The 14,241-nt window shown below is 33.8% G+C and overlaps 1 protein-coding gene across 2 annotated transcripts in view; it reads left to right on the top strand.

Moving 5' to 3' along the window:
- Positions 1-14,241, top strand: part of LOC140159378 (major facilitator superfamily domain-containing protein 6-like) — a 117,141-nt gene that overhangs the window by 1,327 nt on the left and 101,573 nt on the right. Inside the window, exon 1 of one of the 2 annotated variants that reach the window (XM_072182832.1) lies at positions 7,565-7,680. The exons of the other annotated variant lie outside the window; for it this stretch is intronic. The gene's annotated coding sequence lies outside the window, so the exon portion shown is untranslated. Of the gene's footprint in view, positions 1-7,564; positions 7,681-14,241 lie in introns of those variants that run through there. 2 annotated transcript variants of the gene reach the window in all.

Below are 14,241 nucleotides of genomic sequence, written 5' to 3' on the forward strand. Positions count from 1 at the left end.
CTACATGTAGGGGGCCCACCAGTAAAACCAACACAATACATGCTCTTTCTCCGTAACTTGGCCCCTACATTTAGCCCAGAAGGAGGAGAATTTTGTTACTTGTTACAAGTCTACAATTTTACCCTATTTTTGGTTCAAAACACAGTGTTTTGCTTCAGTTGTAGCTTGAATTGATACAATAACATTTGTAAGTTTTAGAAAAAAGTTAAACGTTCAGTGATCACAGTAAACTGGAAAGCGCAATTAATTCATTGAGTAACAAATAGTTTTGTTAAAGTTTTGTTTCGTTTTTTCTCATTTTTTTTAAACAAATACATTTATTTTAGATTCACTGGGAAAGTTGTAACACCGCCATTACTTGCCCGATGTACAGTTGTAAACATGTGTTTAGTCAAATTTTCTTTAAAATATCTTATAACATTTTCGGCAGAAATATTGTTGTGAATATAAAACACCAAAGATATCAAAAAAATACATCCTTGCTATTTGAGAGCTACGCGAGAAAGTTTTTTTAGCAGGGCAACAAATTAAATCAGTATTTTAAGGTTTTAGGTACGATTGATACATCCCAATCAAAAATAATGTCAAAATGTGTCCTGCTTTTTATTCATGATGAACACAGACAGTAGAAGTGATTCGACGTAATTTGCGGAATGTAGGTTTTGAAGTATTCACGTACATCCAGGTAATGGATTTAAGTGATTAGTACATCGTCTCTTGGAATTTCATCTGTTTCTGCTTCAATGGGACTTGCATCCGCATTATATTTTTTTGCATCCAGAACATAATATTCAAATTTTCCATGCGATATATCATATCTTGTGATTTGGTTTTGCTTAAAAAATAAATATTACTTTGGGTTTGGTATGTAAAAAGGTCATTATGGGCTATTACAGAAAGGTACATAAGGTAAAAATATTAAGTTTAAGCGTTTCTACTGCGTTTACATAACACATTTTGGAACAACATGAGATAAGTGGTACCATCAACCATAACCCTAATCCTCACTCTAAAACCAAATCCCAATCCTAAACATAAACAATAATCTCTATCCTAATAGAGCCAAACACGTTTAACATCAATCAGTCCAATAAAAGGCCATGTTTTGTTGTTTAAACTACCTTTAAGTATTTCAATGTTTTATTTCAAATTTTTAAGGCAATTCAAGATGGTGACGTGATCATTATTGAGTAAACAAAGTAATATATTTTGAATCTCGAGTAACTATTGATGTTACTCAATATATCGCCACATTTTGCGGGACACCCAATACCTATTTGTATTGGCAGAAAAGGCTACCCACAACATTTTAAAGAAAATGCCATTAATAGGAATTTTATTATAGTAATGGAACATATGCCTGTAAAAGATACTGTATTTTGCGCTTATTACCGTCGACAAAATCTCAATAGCAATTGTATCTCACAAGGGACTATCCGTAGAAAGGAACTACTCATTTTTATATCGGGAAGAAGGCTTAATAATTTTATTAAAAACGTTTTAAAACAGGTACCGTTTTTAACATGTTGAGAGCCATCAAACGTCTCGTTTACATGTCATTATCGCAGTCAATCATGTTAGAGTTTGATAGTTACCTGAAGGCGCGAAAGAACCAATAATAAATCCGAGTTTATCCGTCAAATCTGAAGGATATATTTTGTAGCTAGCAACAAGATACCTCAGGCAAGACCTTAGACTTTTCAAGCAGGTCCCATAAGATGTTAAATCTCACGTGTTATCCGTTATAAGCCATCATATCAAATACCCATGCGAATTATCGCTCCGGAGGAATTGAAACTGTTCGATCTGATCATAGTCTACATCATGTATATAGCTTTACCTTATAGAGTGCAAATCACAAACTAGCTTAGTTACTATTATCTGTAAAATATATAAAATAAAGAAATCTTTTACTTTTAGAGAGTTAAATACAAAGTTAAGCCATTTAAATCATAATATCGCTATAAATGAGTGTACCGATTAACTTCCTTTACACATAGTTATGACAAATTAAAATTGATGACATATTTATATCAAAATCAAATTATCGTCTGCTTGTATTCAATACCAAAATGCACAATTTTACGCGTCAATTTGGCGGGAAAAGAGCCGAATGTTTTCCGCTGTATAAAGATCTCCAGCCATGAGTGCAATCAGATTACAATAAAATACATCATTAAGTCCTACGTCATTGTAATAATACATTAAACTTGTTTAGACTGCATGTATGTCATTTAATTGATTTAGCGGTGCCATAAAGTCAAATGTCCGGTCTTTTGGATATTAATTATTAATATGTTTGTTACCGACATACAATTTGAATTCTTGCATTGGTGTCCTTTTAAAAATGATATGGTTGTTCGCATGAGTTGAGAAACCATAGAATAAGTGCTTGGTAAATCAAACTTACAGTCCAATGAACCAAGTAACATTTTTATTTATCGTTAAAGCTGCGAAGTCAACCTTCGAATGGGCTATTCCATTTAAAATCCACACTACTCCTGTGGAAGAATTTAGAAATATCTGCCACATGGGGAGTACGAATTACAAATGGAATGAGCACATTAGGCAGCGCCGTTTGAATTTCATACAACCTCGGAGAAAGATTCAACCTGAATCTTCCCCTGAGGGAGAGTGGGTTTCAGATGGAGCTGTTAATGTATTAATTCCATTTGAAATTCATACTCCCTCTGTGGAAGATATTTCCAAAATCTTCCACAGGGGTAGTGTGGATTTTAAATGGAATAATAATATATGATTTGTCTAGTACCAGTCAAAGATGATAAAACTTTTATTCAGCGCAGTGACATCAGATACTTTCCCGGATTTATTGTTTCCTGGCCATCACCCCAAACCATGCAATCTCATAGCATACACTTTTTAGTCCGTGGGATGGTGATCCATAGTCTAGTTTTCCTACTTCTGGTCTCATGTTTACATAATAATTTAAAGAGATGTCACGTATAAGGTGATCTTTACAGACATTTGTATAGCTATATATTGCTGTAAATGGTGTTAATCACACGACTATTTCCAATACTTCATACCTGAATTGTAAAAGTCTGTCATCTTTTGGCGTGAAGATTGGTGGCGCGAAAAGGAGTCATGCAGCCTAATCAGTCCTGGTCTAGATAACCTTGCAGTGTCATCGTTTTAATTAAAGACATTACTGCTCGTCTGTATGGATCCTTATTGATCTGGATTAAAAGTATCGTATTGACTGTCCGTGATGAGATTGAAGTGAGTAATATGAGCGACGGTAGTGTCAAGTCGACAAACTTTTAATTGTACTTCGGCAAACTTTTGGTGAAATAACCATACGTGGATCTTGGTTTTCTATACCGGAAGTCAGTTTGACCGACATTCCTTCCCACAATACAATTATACGAATTACATAACAAAGGGGATGGATTAACCTCCGAGTTGTATCTATTGTTATGCAATATCCCTATTGTTTTGAGAGAAGGAATTTCAGTCAAACTGACTTCCGGTAGTGATACCCAGGATCTCGGCACATATTACATATCTATAGGTGGACCTTAGTATATTTTTCACATATCCCATTATGCTCTTTCAATCGATCAACAACAAAGACCGGACTTTCAATAGAGTTGTAGTAGGGTTATGACAGTAGGGTTAGGATTAGGGTTAGGATAAGGATTAGGATTAGGATCATCCTACGATTTGACTGAAATAAGATAACAAAGAAATAAGATCTTAAAGAATAAAGTTTACATGATTCTGTACATGGTTTTTAGTCAGGCTTGACTCGGAAATTCTTGTTAGGTCTTATTTCACAAGAAATCTAGTCAAATTGACAAGATCGATTTAACAGTGTATGTTATCTACGAAAATGCCGGAAAGTACTCCAAGGTGTATTCGACCAACATTTATGACGTAACAAAAAGTTCTAAACCCACCGTAATTTTAGAGTTACTCAGTAAGAGGATTTTGTATATAGTCTATATGTCCATTATGATTTAGATAACTCGGTTTGATGAAACCAAAGAAGTAAGAAAATTATGCAGTAATTTAAAAAATCAATCGGTATTTTTTTAGCTTATAGGTAATCAACTGTTTGTAATTATTATCAATGACAGTATTATATATGTATGAATATTCTACGACGGCCCGGGTTTTTTTTCCAAGCTATTAAACTTATTACAATTCGCCCGTACTTGTCAATATAAATCGATGTTCTTTTCAATTTACAGAACTAACATTAATTAAGAATATTCGTAACTTAAGTTGCTTTTACAGTGATTTTTGAACCAATCGGTCGTGGCTAATGGTCAGCTAATAATCAATGGCATATTGCACTAAACAAACTGAGCTGGCTACAAAAAACACTCAACTCTCATTTTTACCACCGTTATGCATTCACCTTGAATAACTTAGATTTTCAGCCTTATAACAGTCCACTAAATTGGTATCGTGTACCTAATTTATTAATACAATTTACCAACAACGTCACTCTTTGTACACACCAAGGAAGTGCGATTTCAACGGAGGATTTGAATTGCATGTGATCTAATCAAACACAATGAGTCATTAGATCATGAAGTTAATCGTGAAATGTTGCAAAACTAGGTGTCAAGTTATTTTCTATTCAAAAAATTTCAGGCAAAAATACTTAATCATATCACAACAACTATACATCAAAATTTAATTGTTTCATAAGTAAAATTTTGCTTGTATAAACAAGTGAATAATTTAAAATCAAATATTCTCAATTAAAATAGCGAATTTTTCTCTTTAATGCTGATACATTATAAAGAGCTTTCACATGACTTTCACATGGAGCTCCAAAAATGGAATAATGAAAATGAGTAGAGAAGTAATAAACCAGCGAAGAAGGGCTTTCAAAAGCTAACTTACAGTCCATTGAACCTAGTAACCTTCGAATACACTACATGTATTCTAATTTGTGTAATCAGTCAAAGATGTTAAAACTTTTATTCAGCGCAGCGACTTCAGATACCTTACCGGATTGACTGTTTCCCGGCCATCACCACAACCCATGTTAACATCTACGACTTATTACAATTCGCCCGTCCCGTCAATATAAATCAATGTCCTTTTCAATTTATAGAACACTCATTAAGGATACTTGGAACAAAGGTTAATTTTGTAAATATTTCGCAACCAATTGCCTGTGGTTAATGGTCAGCAAATTTATAAAAGTATGATGCACTAAACAAACTGAGCTGGCTACAAAAAACACTCAACTCTCATTTTTACCACCGTTATGCATTTACCTTGAATAACTTGGATTTTCTGCCTTTATAACAGTCAACTAAATTGGTATCGTGTACCTAATTTATTAATGCAATTTACCAACAACGTCACTCTTTGTACACAGCAAGGAAGTGCGATTATAACGGAGGATTTGAATTGCATGTGATCTAATCAACCACAATGAGTCATTAGATCATGAAGTTAATCGTGAAATGTTGCAAAACTAGGTGTCAAGTTATTTTCCATTCAAAATTTTTCATGCAAGAATACTTAATCATATCACAACAACTACAGTATATATCCCATTTTAGTTGTATCATTATGCAATATTTTGCTGGTATGAACAAGTGAATAATTGAAAGTCAGATATTTTCAATTATATTACCGACTTCTCTCTTATAGAGTATTAAAGTATTATAGAGAGACTTCACAGGTGGCATACACAAAATGGAATATGAAATATGAGTGAAGAAGTAAGAAACCAGGAGGAGGTCTTTGCAAAGGAAACTTACAGTCCAAAGAACCAAGTAACATTTTTTTTTTTTTTAAAGCGCAGTGATTTATAGTGCGCTACGCACAGGCACAACGCCTAGACGTTGAAAAACAAGCCTCAGCACATTTTACATTTATTCTTGTTAGTGCTACAAAGTCGACCTTGGAATAGATAGTTCTGATACTCAGTCAAAGATGTTGAAACATTGACCAAGCGCAGATACTTTCCCGTTGCTTTCCTTTCCAAGCTATTAAATTTTTTACATCTTGCCTGTACCTGTCAACATAAATCGATGTACTTTTCAATTTATAGAACTGACCCGAATTAATAATTACGTGGAACTAAAGTTGATTTTGCAAATATTTTGCAACCAATTGGTCGTTGTTAATGGTCATCTAGTTTATGAAAGTATAAAAGGTATAATGCACGCTGAGCTGGCTTTTATCACCACCATTATGCATTCACCTTGAATAACAATTATTTTTTGCCTTTATAACAGTCCACTAAATTGGTATCGTGTACGTAATTAATTAATGCAATTTAGCATCAACATCACTCTTTGTACACACCAAGGAAGTAAGATTTCAAAGGAGGATTTATTTGTATTCGATGTGATCTAATCAACCACATTGAGTCATTACTTAATTTCGCAATAATTTTTTATTCAAATTTATTCCTTTTTTTTAAATTTTATTACATTTTTTCATCAATTTTATTACACAATTGCTTCCACATGGAGCTCCACAGTCCGTTGGACAAAGAAGGGAGTTTTTTTAAATCATAAGAGATTAAAACCCCTTCACGAAACATGTCACAATATTATCATCTTAACATTATGAATAATGGTATCTGCCGAAAGTTCTCTCCCCTTTATTTTTATCTTTTTCATTAACATACTTATCTTATATCTTTTCTGTCAAAACATGGTCGCAATGGAGTATTCAAAATTTCAACTGCTTCTATCCCAAGAAGTGTGTGTATAAGCTTATCAGTCCAAACAGTAGCGTACTTCAATGTACTTCTAGTTGTTACCTGAGGCGATCCAATAGTGTCATATCACCGTGAGAGAAAACCGGAAATCAAAAAAAGAACAACAAACACGCCAAGAAAACAAACAAAAAGCAATATACCTGTCCAGATTTGTCAGATTATCCGAGAAATGATGAGCAAATTCGGTGTCTAGCAAATACTGGACAAGAAGCAACATTATGCAATTGACCTACGTACAACTAATATGAAAAACGCTCTACTAATAAGCTCAAAAAATTTCCATTCTAGAGTTCACATTAACTCTTTGTATATAAGTATTGATTAGAGTCCATTAAGTATGAAATTCATTATTTATTTCTTATTTTTGTTAATCGATACACATATTAAGGTAACTCTTTAGACATTTTTAATTGTAATATAATGAATAAAATGTGGCTAAAATTGGAACGGCTTTATTCCAGGATAAATTTTGTATTCAAGAATAGACATTGATTATTATGAGTAGATACCGCAGCAGCGAGGAAAGCACTAAACTCCCGTCTCATTTGATCGAAGGATGGAAGAGGTTACACGCGTGGCTGGTATACAAGCTTCACAGTGGTTTAGTAACAAATAATGAGTAGATCGACACAAGGTGGGCGTTACTACTCTTTAAAGTGAATGTGACGATACTTTGATGCAAAATACGAAGAAGAACCAATTGTATTGTCTCTAGAAATTCATTCTGGATTTACCTGTTGGTTTGTGCAATATAAAGCCTGAACTCCAGTGATTTAAACGTCGTTAATTTGATTCAGCGAAAATAAAACCACTGAAATGCGTTACTCATCATGAATTCAAGATGAGCTCTTTAGTGAGGACGCGTGTCTTGGTTGCAGATCATTTTATATCAGACACAAATGTAACACTTGTCACGCTTAATGGTTTTACGTAACTACCTGCGCTGTTGCTGATCTAAGGTAAGATATATATCTATGCAGCCTGTTGTATATCGCTTTTCTTAAGAGCTTATTACCATGCTTACACTGGAAATCTGATTTCAGTGTCACCTCTTTCGGATCACTAGGACGGGGTAGTGTTTTCCCCACTACGAAGGACGTATCACTACCTTGGTTTGGGTAGAAGGGATTATTGTTTTACTCGATTTATGTTGACAGGTACAGGCGAATTGTAAAAAGGTTTAATAGCTTGGGAATGAAAGCAACGGGAAAGTATCTGCGCTGGGTAAATGTTTCAACATCTTTGACTAATTATCAGAATCATCTATTCCAAGGTCGACCTTGTAGCACTAACAAGTAAAACTTGGTTCATTGTACTGTAAGTTTCCTTTGTATAGACCTTTTCCCTGGTTTCTTAATTCTTCACTACAATTGAGAATATCTGACTTTCATTTATTCAACTGTTTATACTGGCAAAATATTGCATGTTGTGATATGTATTTTTGTCTGACAATTGTTGAATAGAAAATAACTTGACAGTGACACGCTAGTTTTACTCGAAATTGAACTATACACAAGATGCAAAAACTCGCGTTCTTCCTTAAATACAATTCGTGATTTGTTTGAGCTTTGAAATGGTCGCTTGCTCCAGCTTTGATGGTATATAGAAAAGCTGTCAGGATACCCGAAAGTATGACAGTTTAACTGAATTATTCCTTTATATTTAAATAATTAGCATGTGGCATTGGAGATTTACCTCACAGAACTATTTCCCGTGAGACTATTTTCGTCGTTATATAGTACGACATAAACATCTCAAAAAGAGTAACTAACCCCCCTTAAATAATGGTCATTATTCAAAAACGGGCGATTGTATTACAAATCTGTAATGCGTTAGAAGCAGAATTTATTTCTGCAAATTTTGACACCTCATTTGACACGTCATTTGTAGCAATTGACTAAATATTGACATCACAGCATACATTTAAATCAATGTAACCCAAGATTTGACAGTTGCAGTACATTCTATTGCTTTGTATTCAGTATAATGGAAGGAAATCTGTGAAATGATATCTGAGTGTTTTTGAATTGTTGTAAATGCAACTTTCAAACTGGACCTCACTACATTATTTTCTGGGCAAATCAAATCGTATCTAATGAGGTGTCAAAATACGCAAAAAGAAATTCTGCTTCCAACGCATTTTACAGATTTGTAATACAATGGCCCGTTTTTTAATAATGTCCATTATTTAAAGGGCGTTAGTTCCTTTATTTGAGATGTTTAGTACGATAGTATCAATAATGGGTATAAATTATAAGTGACAGTACATCTTTTTTGCTTACAAATTACATAATGAAAATTGAAATGTAAACAGTACTGAAGCGCAAGATTTTCAAGTGTCCAGTTTGCAGACTCCTAATTGTACGTTTATAAAAGGCCAAGTTTCAAAGTTCAAAAGCACTCATATTTTCATGGTTTTTTTTTAACGATTATCGTTTTATTTCTTCAGTTGTATTTCCTTACATGCCCTACAATCGAGAAAATTATAAAAGTTCTTGATTGGGCTGGCTCTCAAGTTATTTGTATAAAGGATAGAGCAACAGATATTTAAGCTATAACAGATATTAAGGTGCCTGAGTTAGCGTTGTATGTGCTCAAATATTGAGAACAATAAAGCCCACACAGCACAGGGAAAGGTATTTTATATGGGTTTCAATACGTGAGATCCCAAGGCTAATTGTAATGGGTTTTATATTTACTCCATGTGCATGACCTTTCCTGGGAGGGGGAAATAGCGAAAACTTTCGTTTAAGTTTATTATACGTCATAACTCAATAATTGCAATGCATATGGAAATATACATGTATTCATTGGCTTCCTTAACTAATTTCCTATAAGATCAACTTGCAGAAATAAACTGTATTTTTAAAGCAAAATTACCAAAACTTGAAAAATAAATATGGGTTGAAGGCTCAAACACGCCTGTAGTGTTTTGCACATGTTGCTTCTTCTCAGCCTTCGTCTTTCAACCAAATTGTACATTCTCCATAATCCATTTAAAGAACACCCTTAGAGCGCACAATATTCCCATCATTCTTAGAGTGTCACTCCTGACAACGAACACTTGGTTACAAATCAACTGTTTCATGACACAAAGATGTCTCCCAGTAGTTCCCCTTGATGTTAAAAAAAAGGAGGAAGGTTTAAAATGATACCTTAAGGATGTTACCACTAACACATTAGAGAATGAATTTGGAGAAAACCTTCTGATAATTACAAACACTCGCTGAGCAGCAAGACCTTCCCTCTAAGCTTTTAATCCGATTATCTATTTGTTTTCATGAATTGGAAGACATTCTTTGATGTATTACTGAGCTCAATCATCTGAAATTACTGGAGTGTGGAGCGTGAGCCACCCAGGCTGGTGGCTCAGCAGAGTATTTTATTAACAGAAGATTTTCTCCAAATTCGTTTCCTAATGAACTATTTATACTTGAAATGCATATCTATTTAAAGCTATATTGCAGGTATTTCGATATTTGATGTAATTTTATTCTTTGAATTTCAAAAATAATATTTAATCTCTGTAGATATTTTCAGCCAATTGAATATTATTAACGTAACCGCATTATGCCTAATTTTACGTTATGCGTAACACCAATAGGCGAATATTACGTGAATAACCATGATAGTCCTTACCATTTTTTCATTTAATCCTTATTCTTGATGCATTGTGTACAGTTTCACGTGACCTTGATCATAACTTTTTAAACTACATACACAAATGTATGTATTGAAATAGAAAAATAATAATAGTAATAATGTCATAATAACCTAATTATACTACAAGAAATGAAATTTGTGTAACTGTGCCTCAGAATCGATTCGAATCAGGATAACTACATCTGCTCTATCCGCAATAGTCAAGGTCAATTTCATCCCAGACTGCGAAAATAATAAGTAAATTACCCTCTGGCTCCGTGCAAATCTAAATAGATATGATTCACTTTAATGCTCTGGTGCTAGCCATGCGCTTCAACGAAAAAAGTTGAAGTTTTGAAATATTTTCTCAAAATATCAAGGGCTATCTTAAGAACTACTGGACAAAAACTAGATTTGTTGGTACTCATTTTAATGCATTTTTCATTCTTATTCCAAATATGGTCATGAGAAATTACATTACTGAAATTTTTGAATTTTTAAAATTTTTTGAAACTTGTCGTCTGCAGTCGACACCCGCGTGAAGAGAGTTAACTTACCGTCAGCGATGGTCTAAAACGCAGAAAAGATATATTAGACAATGCATATTCGATGCATTACCATGATTAGTTTTAGTATAGAAATAAGTGTCTACAGATTTTATTAGCTGTTTACACGGAATGGGGGTTTCATATAAAATATCTTTTACGTGTACTATATTATGTAGTGAAGTTGGAATCGCAAACTGTCATTGAATATAAAGTTAATCATTTTCACGTTTGTTAACATCAACGGCTTTAATGTGTTGTTGTTCGGTATTTTCAAGGCAGGTCAAATAGTTAAAAATCGGGAAGAAAATAAAATAATTTGCCTATTAATCAATGTTTAATTTATCGAGAATGTCCTTTTTTCACGAATGTGTCTATGCAATTCGCAACCCCACCCAATTCCTGAATTTCCATCGACATCTTTGTTATAAACGTATACATCAATTGTTATCCAATCAAATCCAAGCATTGATACGCACTCATTACCCCGGGCTCGTCACGTCACGTTTTAAATCGGTGATACCACTGTTTAAACTAACAATTATTGGTCTTATATTCCAATGGCAACAATATATACAAGCATATTGGGGTCAAGGCAAAGGTCATGCTATGAATGTACAAGCATATTGGGGCTAAGGCATGGGTCATGCTATGAATGTAAAGCATATTGGGGTTCAGGAACTGCGTCCTGATACATTAGGCATGTTTAAAATGCTGATGATGACTTGGCATTAAAGGGGCATATCGTGATCCACAGCCTCATCTCCCAACTTCATCAAAAATTTTATACCAGCAGATTGCTAGGACTACATAATGTTTGCGTACATGACATTCCCTGTAGATTCTGTTGTGTGACAAGACATCGTCCAATTTGTATTTTATTTCTCGCAATCCAATGGCTTAATCAACTAAAATTTTGGTTAATATTTGTTTTTGTTTAAATAATATATTGAACCATGCCATGAAAAACGGATGCTAATATCACTAAATGCCCCTTTAAGTGCAATACGTGATAAATATACATATGCTGCGTCTAACGCGCCTATTATTCTTCGTCGCAAAATATTAAAAACAGCTCAAAGAATATTGTGTTGTCATATGGATGTGAGTGCACGTAGAGTATGCTTAGAGGTGTTTCCAAAAACACACCAACCCATCAGAATTGACAGCGATCATATATCACATAAATATTACAAGCGACACATCACGCACACCACAAATCCCATATCAAAATATGCGTGTTATGGTGTTCAATCAAGCCTTTCATAAAAAGCCATTTGGCGGGAAACAAGAAGTGCTGTGTATAACGATTGGAATCATTCTTCCCAAAGGCATCTGTTAACTCTTTGACCTTCTTCTAATCGTTTTCATCGTTTCATATGGTTTCTTTGAGTTGCCTTATCTTATACAGTAATACGTTACATAGATATTGTCTGTTGATTTCAATGTATAATGATACAGATAGTGGGTGGCCAACTGTAACCAAACCGATTCATTTTCTTTTTGCAAAATTAAAAACAACCACGTGAAATCAAGATTATCAGTTTAATCGAGACGTCTATTGTCATTGTTAAACTGTTTTGATTAAATTTGACACATCCATTTTATGACAATTTCCTAATAATATATATTTCTGACATTTGAACAATTTGATCAATTTGTTACATTTCAGAATTTATTATGTTTCGGATACAATTGATGAGATATCAAATAGATATGTTGCGTAATCATGATGTAATGATTGCAGAGCGGAGTGAATTTTACACATCCAAGAGTTAGTTTTAAGTGAAACCATCCTTATCTGGTATGCGAACAATGCTGTGCTACAAGCGTACCACATTCAGTGTCAATGTGTCATAAAGCCATAGTGATTGAAACATATTTAAGTGTAATAGCTTTGGAATATCTTTGATTGAAAGAACTTTGCATAAATTGGTTAATGAAAAAAGTAGCTCGCGTGAATAATATTTAAATGTACTTGATCTTCGCTGAACGTTATAGTAATGACTGTCAAGTGTCGTGGGGAGACCTAACTTCCTTTGAACGACTAGGTGGAGGCCAAGCCTTAGACAATACTACATGTTAATTTCATCCATTTTGACTGGAAGTACAAGTAGGGTGAACTTTCGTTCCACATTGGAACGGTATACATTCTTTTAAAGCAGTGGTCCTCGGATTACTCCATAAAGAGATAATCAAGGGGGCATAAGTGGAGAAAGACAGGAACTAAACCATACCCTAAAACGGTTTTTGTCACATTATATAAACTTTTCTCAAAACATTTCTCAAAAATCCATTATCTCCTAATAATCTTAACTGCAGGGAGACTGGTTTGGTTTTTTGCAATTAAACAAACACATTTAACATTTTGCCTTAAAAACTTGGGTCAAAAGTTCAGATAGTCGATACATTAAAGATAAATTATTCATTAATAACCTTACTTCGTCTATTCCAATCCATTTTCGACCAAATGCACAGTAATGGCACTTAGCTATTCAGGGACAATAATTAGGACACATAAACCTTTACAAATATCAGGTATAATCATCTACCCTTTTGTTAATGACAAAATTTAGTGATAAAGTTAAGTGGTAGAGTATAATGATATCCATAATACTTTTCAATAGCATCGTATACAGTGCGCAAAAGAATTAAGGTACCAGTTATGTTCAGCCCTAAATATACTAAACAAAGACAAATATGTGGTGCGATCAAGCAAAATCAGTCGGAACTCGGAAATATAGATTTTGAGATATAGCCAAATAAAGGAAATATTTCCTTTTGTTTCTTTTTTGTTTTGGAAACTCTCTAATTGCTCATATCTTTGGAACTGGTTGTTCAATTTCAATGGGGTTTTCTGCAAAATCCAGCTTTGTAAATGTTTTTTACTATCCTGTAAGAAACTGAAAATTTATTATTGCCGAGTTCCGACTGATTTTGCTTGATCGTATCACATATGTTCAAATTTTTTGAAAAAAAAAGGTAGGCAGCCATTATCTGTACTCTTTGTTGAAATTGGTTGAGAATTAAGGAAACGGCAGAATTAATCGTCCATTTGTTGCCAAAATAAATAATATTTAAATTTGGACACCGATGGTTCTGGCTTTAAGCCCTCGAAACAATTCTGTCTTCAAATAGCTGCATATCCATAAATCCTTTCGAATGAACTAGCCGTTGTAATCAAACGATTATGTCGCTGGACTCTAATAAGTTGCCAATTAATTTACCAAATGTTACAATGAAATGTGACACCCATAATTGTGTCGAATGCTAAACCCAGATACCGTTATTATCTACTTATTCTATTAATGGCAAGGCATCAATAAAGTATAG

This window comes from Amphiura filiformis, chromosome 8 (genome assembly GCF_039555335.1).
Source record: "Amphiura filiformis chromosome 8, Afil_fr2py, whole genome shotgun sequence".
Classification (NCBI taxonomy): Eukaryota; Metazoa; Echinodermata; class Ophiuroidea; order Amphilepidida; family Amphiuridae; genus Amphiura; species Amphiura filiformis.